The sequence below is a fragment of the Triturus cristatus genome, chromosome 4_1 (genome assembly GCF_964204655.1).
Source record: "Triturus cristatus chromosome 4_1, aTriCri1.1, whole genome shotgun sequence".
NCBI classification, from domain to species: Eukaryota; Metazoa; Chordata; class Amphibia; order Caudata; family Salamandridae; genus Triturus; species Triturus cristatus.
In genome coordinates this window covers 926,425,858-926,435,446 of record NC_140585.1, presented here as the reverse complement: position 1 = coordinate 926,435,446, position 9,589 = coordinate 926,425,858, and positions in this window count along the sequence as shown.

Genomic DNA, 9,589 nt, shown 5'->3' with positions numbered 1-9,589 from the left:
CTTTTGTGAAATTCATGAAAGAAATTCTAACATTGCACACCTGAAGATCCACCTCTTCCAAGAACACTATCCTCCATGTAATAGCACCCTCTGACGTCCAGCTCCTTGTGAACAATCATCAATTGGTCCCTACAACTCATGCCCATTGTTTAGATCGCTGTCTCTCACCAGCTAGGTGTGAGCTACACAATTAACACGAAATAGTTACGTACATACTTCGTTGCTTTTGCGAAGCTTTTGTGCCAGCTCCCCCCTCGCTGCCTCAAGGAGGTCTCCCTGACTGTGCACCTCACTCTGTTTCAGTGCCTTCTGCCCCTTGCCGCTCCCGCCCTCTGTGAATGCTCAGCTGTTTACTATATTGTCTTGTCTCTCACTGTTTGCTACTATATCCTTAGTATCCTCTTCTCACTTAGCTTTTGTGCCCTTTTTCTTCTTTGTTTCTTTTTCTTCTGTACTTTTGTTCAGCCCCATTACATCACTGCTGTTACTGTATGTTTTTATGGCAATTTGCATTTTTCTGTTGTCTTTATTGATCCGGCCCGCAGTGCCACTCGTTTTACTACCCTTTCTCCCACTTCCCAACACCCAGCACCCTTTCCTCCTCCCAGGACCTACTTAATGGAGGATGCAGTGCAGTCCCACCGCCTGCGTGCCGAAGGCATGTCAAAGGCAAGTACATCTGCACCTGTCCGTGCCTGGACTGCACCCAGCACCAGAAACTCTGTATCTCCCACCACCCACAGCTACACCAGAGCCGAGCTCTTAGCCTTGGACCCCAGACCATGCAATAACTGCTGCTGCACCTCTCCACGCTCAACAGTGGGAGCATTGGCCTGCCGCCACTGCCTCTTCTCCTAGAACACCAGAGGACCCATAAATGCAATCACTGCCAGCACGCTAACCACGACTGTCCATAAACAACTCCACTGCCTCCTGATCAATGCCCGATCATTCTGCAAACACACCACCGTGATCTGGGGACACCATCACCTCCATCACCCCAACATCCTCTTCCTCACCAAGATCTGGTTCAACCCTGCATCCACATCCGACATCGCCTTGGCCACATCTACAAACTAGCGCATTAAGAGCGCATCAATAAATAGGGAGGTGGGATCGCCATCATCCACAAATAATCTATCCATTGTACCACCGCTAATGACGAGACCACCCCAATCATGAAGCACCTCAATGTCCAACTCAGAATAGACGGCAAAGCCACCATCAGAGGCACCCTCGCCTACAGAACTCCAGGGACATGCCCCAACTTCTGCAATGCCATCCCCAAAATTATCACTCCCCAAGCCAGCCACACCAAACACTACATCTTCCTCGGAGACCTCAACTCTCACCTCAATGGCCCTAAAAATGCCAAACACAGGCAACCTTCTTGAACGAATGAACAACATTGGCCTCACCCAGCTAGTCACCGACCCCACACACATCACAGGACACACAGCCAATGACAGAGTCAAGTATATCCATGCCTCCGAGCTCACCTGGGAGGACCACACAATTGTCCTCGTCACCTTCACAGCATCCCCGAGCAATGCCAGCTCACACTGCAGCTGGAACGCAGTATCCAAAAGCCAATGTACCGACGCCATCAACACCTTCCACCCTGACACCGCTACCAACCTTGAACAGGCTAAAAAGAACTTCAGCATCTGCATCTCCAACTCTGCCAATAGAGTCGCCCCCATCAAACCCACAAAACAAGAGATCCACCAAACATGGCAGCTGGTACATCCCAAAACGGAGAACTGCAAAACGCAAATGCAAGCAACTGGAAGGAAATGGCGCACGAGCAAGGAGCCCACCAAGTCGACCACCTTCAAGACATCCCTCAACCATTATCGACGACTCCTGAAAGAGATGAGAAGGAACACCTTAGCCGACCGCATCATAGCCTGCTCCAACAACAGCAAATAACTCTTAAGCATGGTCAAGAAGTTCTCTATTCCTTAACCACTGAAAACACCATCACTCCCTCCCAAGTACTGTGCAAAAACCAGGTAGACTTCTTCCACAACAAGATTCCCACCATCTACAAAAACTTCAAACCCCAGCCCACCGCCGCTGACATCCTCAGGCTCCTTGTTCCCACAGTCACAACCTCCTACCACCGGATCACCGCTGGGGACCAGCTCACCTCTCAGAACACCACTGACATCATGCTGTCTGTACACTCAGGAGCACCCACAGACCCAAGTTCCTACCACATGTTCAACCGCCGCAACAAGACCATCAACAACGAGCTCACAGCCATCTTCAACACATCCATCCCCTCGGCCACCTTCCCAGACGAGTGGAAACATGCTGAAGTCAAACCTCTCATCAAGAAACCGTCAGCTGACCTCAACATGCTCAAAACTACCGGCCCATCTCTCTGCTCCCCTTTCCTGAAAAAGTCTTTGAAAAGTCCATCAACCACCAACTCACTGAGTACCTCAAGTACAATGATCTTCTGGACGCATCCCAATCCAGATTCCGCATGAACCACAGCACCAAAATTGCCCTGATCACAGCCACTGATAACATCACAACCCTCCTAGACCAAGGAGAAGCAGCTGCCCTGATACTCCTTGACCACTCAGGGGCCTTTGACACTGAGTCCCACCGCACCCTGATAAAGAGGCTGCATCAGAATGGAAGCCAAGAGGGTGCCCTTTAATTGATTACATCCTTCCTCACCAGAAGAACGCATAGTATCTGCCTTCCACTATACACCTTGTAGCCCAAGAACATCATCTGCACATCCCTCAAAGTTCATCACTCAGCCCTACTCTGTTCAGCACCTACATGACCCCCCCGGCCAACATCAACAGAAACCACGGACTAAACATGATCTCCTGCACAGCTCATCCTCTCTCTATCCGAAGACTCTTCCACTGAGGGCCAACCTCCACTGGTGCATGACCAACATCATTGACTGGATTCAAAACAACTGCCTCAAACTCAACAGGGACAAGACTAAAGTACTGATCTTCTGGAACAACACATCCCTTGGAACAACTCTTTGTGACCTGCTGAACTGGGACCTTCTCTCAGCCCCACAGACCACATTGAGAACCTCAACATCATCTTGGACAGCAAACTCACCATTAAGAACAAGATCAACACAGTCTCCTCCACCTGCTTCTCCACCCTGCACATGCTCCAAAAAATCTTTAAAAAGCTCCTAGCATCCACCAGATTCACTTGCCACACACCTCCTGAGGATCCTGCAGACCATTCAGAACTCAGTGGCCAGACTCACCCTCCACCTACCCAGATGTACCTGCATCCCCCACACCTGACAAAACTCCACTGGCTCCCTATCCACAAGAGGTGCCACTTCAAGATTCTGACTCACTCCTACAAAGCCCTGCACAACCAAGGACCAGCATACATCAACCACCGCCTGAGTTTCCACCAACCCTCCGGACTCTTGCGATCCCCCTCCTTCGCTCACACCCCTGCATCCACCAAAGCAACAGTGGAGGACACTCCTTCTCCTACCTCACCGCTAAGTTCTGGAACAGCCTCCCCTTCCATTTCTGGGCCTGTCCCTCTTTTCAGGAGTTCAGAAGGGGACTCAAGACCTGGCTATTCAATTGATGACACCCGAGCAGCTTGGATTTCAGTGCCTGGATACCCTCGCGGGTGATTAGCTGTGCTTTATAAATCCTGTTTGATATATATGTGTTTGTGTGTGTTTGTGTGTGTGTGTGTGTGTGTGTGTGTGCCCGCGTGCGTGCATGCATGCATGTGTGTGTGTACACCATTCACTTCAGTGTAATAGCCAGTGAACTATTGACACTATAGTGTTTTTAAACTGTATTAGCTCAGAAATATTTACTTTAGTTCCATGAACAATAAACCTTGGTACTCAAGAGGGCATAGAACTAGAATAGCAAATAGTAGTAGTAAATATTTTATTGTTAATTTGTACAGCGAAAAATGTTGTAGAGTTAATTAAAGTCATTATTTTAAGGCATAATACTCAATCAGTGCCATAAAAAGCATATTAAACATAAGCCTAAAAGTATGTTGTTCATGTTGTCCATTCTGGCCCCTATATACATTAGTACTAAAAAATTAGTCCCATTTTGTGTGTTGTGGCACACTCTGAAGGGTAAGCATATAAAACACAATATGCAAATATGTAGTTTCCATTGTACAAATACAGTGATTGGGACTGTCAGGAAATATTTCTACCATTCTTCCATTTGTCCATACGTATGCCGAATAAACAACGCCCTAAAAAGGGAAAGGCCCTTTATATCTGCAACAAAAAATCAAAACTTACAGCCCAGGACGCTGCCTTAGATCCTGTGACAAAGCCTTGTTATGTGTACCTCGCATTCGTCTGACACGTAGTGGAGGAAAGGCTTTTTCCTATCTTGCTCTCACTACTGGAACAAGCTGCCACTTTATGTTTGTACATGCTCGAACTACTTCAAATTTAGAAAACTTCTCAAATCCCACCTATTCTAATTTTCTCCCTTCTGCCCCGATCCCTGCTTCCGCACAGTGCCGAGATGCCCCCGGGTGAGTTGAGCGCTATATTAATTATATTTAACATAACATACCATAACAACGATTTTAAATACTTTGTGCATTCATTAAGTAAACTAGGACTATATATCAAGAGGATGAAGGTGAATCTGTGGGTCACAGGTCAATCCATGGTATGGTAGTCTTGTTTTTCCCAGAGAGTCCTTTTTGGCTAGTGCTGTTAGCTCCTGAACCCCTACCTTCTTATCTAGTATGGGGTCCACTTTCTGGTGATAATGCCCAACTGAGTCTTAGGAGGGGAAGCATTTCTAAACATCTTAGGCAACATCCCCCTCAAAACCCTTTGCCTTTCATAAAAATCAACTCCATCTTCTAAGACTGACTAAGGCAAACTGAGCAGCTCTTCCTCTTCCCATAGTCCTTGCTTTTACTAGCGAGAGGGATCAGATTGAAGTTCAAACTTAAGATCCACCACTTGAGGTGGGCCTGCTCAAGTTTGGTATCTTTCATAAAATCAGGTGATGACCAAAGTTTGAATGCCACTTTGTGTGGGAGGAGGGTCTCCCTTCTTCGCAGCGAGTTCCTTTAAGACTTTTTAGAGCTAGGCCAAGTATCTGCGCCTGGATTCCAACAAATGAAGGGGACACTGCTTAGAAATACCCTGGCAGACTGCTTCTCTGCATTCTCCGCCAAAATAAATAAATATGAATAGCAAACCTATTACGCTTTGGTAAGCTCAGTCTTCACCCACATCATCTCCAGATGTCATTGTTAGATAGAGAAGGGCCTTGGTGGTCAGTTTATTAATCCCACCTTATTGTACTTGGATTCACCAAATTCATCACAAGTAAGGCCATCTGTTTTTCCTCCTTGAGGAACCAGGACCGAGCATCTAGACTGGGGCATTAGTGTGGCAACCCTAAAATCGTAGTATCACCCAGAGTCTTATTAAAGTGGCACATGACCTTTTGACAAGCCATATCGAATGGTGAGCATCAAGTGAACTGGAAACACCTTCATAGAGTGGGTTTCCAGATCTTGTGTGAAGGCTTTGCATTATTGAAACCCATTAAGGATTTCACAATCTCCTGGCACACATGGGGTGTGGCTTCAAAAGCCCTTTGTGTTTTAACCTAGGTAGAAGTGGCCACCTCCTTCCCAGTCACTGCCCCACCAATTTTCCTCCATAGTCGCTCTGACAATGACAATGTGATAGCCCACCCCATCTCCAAGTCCCACCTCCTTTGAGGCCATGCCTCTGCTCACACAGAGAAAAATGTTTCCAAGTTGGTTTGTCTGCCACCTCCAAAGAGGAGTTAACGAAAAGAAATAAAGATATTTCTCCTTGTTACGCCTCACCTGAGAAGGCATATTTTTTCAGAGCATTCCCAGGTTTACCAGTTCTGATAAATCTGGCAATGTGTCAAAAAACATGAAAGTTGCAAGGGAACAGCCACTAAACACCAATGTGTTAGAGTCCCCTCCCAAGGCTTACCGTCTCCTTGGTGGGGTGATACTGCAGAGGCGACAAGAACCACCACCCCGTTTCCCGCCGTGCCCCAGTCGGGGTTGAGCGCCGCCTAGGACAAGGGGGGACCCGGGGTAGAAGCCAGAGAGGCGCGAGTCTAGATGGCGCTGGACACCAAGCTGTGAAGGAAAGAAGGGAACACGATTACTGTCCTGTCCGTTCCTTCTCTTCTCTCCTCTGTGTCGTGCCCGCCTACTAACCACTGGGTTACCTGGTGCGATGTCGTGTGACCCTCCTCAAGTGACTGGCCTCCGGTTCCCAGGTCCAGGACTACAGGGCCGCAGGAATAACGTGCAGCTCCACAGATGGTGCAAACCCAAAAACAAGAATATAAAACCAGCGCTCCTGCGCAAATGATAAAGGGTCCCCTGTGTACCAGTCCGGTACTCTCCTGCGTGTTTAGGAAGGGAATGGAACCGAAATCATAGGAAGCAAAAACCAGCGCTCCTGCGCAAATAATAAAGGTTCCCTGGTGTACCAGTCCGGTACTCTCCTGATTAGGAAGGGAATGTGGCAAAAATCATAGGAACAAAACCAGCGCTCCTGCGCAAATAATAAAGATAGGGTGAGTACCCTACTCCACTGTACACGCTCCGGTGTGCCGTGGTATGACTAGCATACAATGTCGCGATGGCAGAGACTGACGTCCACCTAACCTCGGTGCGTCCTCTGCTAAGACAGTACCTGTATCTCTCGAAGTCCGCAGCAGCGTCCCTTCTTCGGCGGTTTGTTTGGATGCTCCGGAGTGGCGTCGCTCCTTCCGCGGCTAAGGCGAGAATTCAAAGCGATAATCAGCCGGAGTTCCCGGCTGTTATGCGCGACCAACCGGAAGTGAGTATTTCTGCCTTCCGTTGCGGTCCCGTAAGCACTAGACCGCTAACCCCTCCTCCTCGGTGGCGGGCGGCTCGCAGAACCATGACAGCGGCTCGCAGAACCATGACACAATGGAACGCCTTCCCAGGGCGGAGTGACTCAATGCAGCAATATGCGCTGCGTTGCTTTATTCCATATTTTTGAAGCCACTCTGGGCCAAGTAAAGTGGCCTAACATGGCTTCATAAATCACATGCAAGGTTTGCGTCGCTCAGAGCACCGCAAACTGGCTAATAAATAGGCCCCTAAGTTATTTCTAAACACAGCGCCCACCCCTAACTCAGTGCGAGGTGTGGCTGCACCGGTCGCACTGCCCTAATGCTGTCCCTGTTTAAACATAATCTTTGCCTGAATATTTCACTTTGTTTGAACTTTCCTGCATTGTATGAAACAGCATCACATCCCACTCTACCAGCTTCAACAGCTCATTGGCCATGCCATCGATGACCTTAACCAAGGTGAACCAAGGATGCTTAGGGAGCCTTGCTTGCCTCTGTGATGACCCTGAACGAAATCACTGAGTGTGAAGAGGTCACTGATTAGTGAGGACCTGAGAGGTTGGAGTGTAAGACCAAAGGATCAATGTAGCAAAGTGTAGAACAAAGTTCAGCTGTTACCAAAACGGGTCAGCAGAGCTTTAATGAGAAATAGAGGTCTGTGCCCATTTGCATGAACGTGTCCTACCATGTCTGGATGTAGCCAGGTCAAGGTATCTGAGAAACCAAGGGAGCTGTTTTTTGGGGTTCGAGTTATTTGAAAAACAAATCACAAATTCCCTAAGTCCCAGGCCATTATGGAACATGCAGTTAACCTGATAGGAGGAGGAAACGGACCTAACATTGAGTCAACATGCCAGGACCTGCTACCTCTTTCCTGGGTTGATCCCCAAACTTCCCCTTGGGGTGCTTAGGCCCATCTGCACCTAGGAGAGATGGCCTATATATTTAACTTTCAGAAAGTTTGTTCTGGAGGTTAACAGAGCCAAAATTGCTGAACTACAATTCCAGAGTGACTGGGGGCAACTTGCCTGAGACTGTCAGGTTGGCTGTTTAAGGAAACCAACATGCCCATGAGAAGGAGTTTAATGCCAATGAGTTTCAGGCAGCACCAAGACACAGCATAATCCAGTGCAAATACATTTGGGAATGGATGTGGTAGCCTGGGTCTATGGTATGGAGTGCTGGCGTGGATAGTTTCACTTTAAGTTAATTTGTAGAAGGTATGGTGTCAGTAATGATAAATAGGGGAATGCATTAATTAACAAATGACCCCTTGCTAACTAAGGCTATTTTTGACCAAGAAGAACCTGAAAAAGAGCAATATGTGCATCCAGAAGACACAATGGTCGTTAACGTTATTAAGATCCCCGAAATGTTCATCATTTTCGGATGATCTTCCAAGAAGCCTCACCAAACCTTGGAGTTGTGATCAGAGTAACTTTGAAGAACCCGAATGGATGAATGACAGGGAAAAAGGGTGAAATCTTCCAAGACATGCCCTGTTTTAGTGTTTAGTACCAAGAGCCCATTTTGAATGAGTGGTCCCCAATTTGCACCACAATGCTTTATTTAAACAACGGAGCAGACCAATCGTCATTCATTCACATCTGAATGAGAACCAGGAAAAGGGAGAATAGGCGATGTATTAACGAGGAAGGAAGCTCCAGAAAAGATCCCAACACCAATGAAAACTTAAGTAGGGAAAAGGTGGGCATATTATCAAGCACGGTGTTAAAATTATCGCCGCTTTAGTGGCAGAAAACTGCAGCTAAAGCGGCGATAATGGGCTTGATAATATGCCGCAGAGAATTCCAATAGAAGCCCATGTTGACACCAGAACATGGGCTTCAAGGGGAATTTTCAAGGGCATATTATCAAGCCCATTATCGCCGCTTTAGCGGCCGTTTTCTGCAGCTAAAGCGGAGATAATTTTAACGCCGTTTCTTGGTAATATGCCCCTAAGTGTCCTAATAGGGTTAGGATTACCCAGAGTAGTGTCTATTGAGCCAACGGAGATGAGACGCCACAACACAACCAGAGAAACACAAGCTTCACAGACAGTCAATTGTGGCTGCTGTATGGGCTGGCGTGGTTAGAAGAACAGATGTCGCCTTTTGTTTCTAGGCGGGAAAGAAGAGAGCCTAGAAGTCCTGGTTGGAGTGCCATAGAAAAAGCAATTGTTATTTCTGTCTCATCCTATAGTATGGATCCGAAATATGTGCACTGGCGGATATCACAGCCAGCCCACTCTAGAGTGATGAGCCAGAATGCTGTGTCTGGCCATTAATTGTCTGGAGATTAGAAGCCCAGTGGAAGGTTGCAGGGTGTCTTTGAAATGCTGGCTGGATCCAATGATGAGTCTGACTCGGAGGTTATGGCTTTGGCGACCACATGCTAAGGCACAGAAGAGCTCTGAGTAGTTTGATCCTCTTGAAGCAGCCTAGAAAGAACGGTCAGGGGCTAGAGCCAGAAAGAAGGCATGAACTGTCAACAAGGGGCTGGACCAAAGGTACTCAAAGTTATATGCATCTGAGAGAAATAAGCCTATGACTGTTAAGAAGACTTGAGTGGCTCACGTTAAAGGACTGTAGGAGTTAGTTAAGCTTCTAGATGTGCAGAATCTTATAAGGCGTAAATAAATTGTGCCTCTGGGGATGGCCCAAGCAATCCTGCTGATGGCACAGGCATGT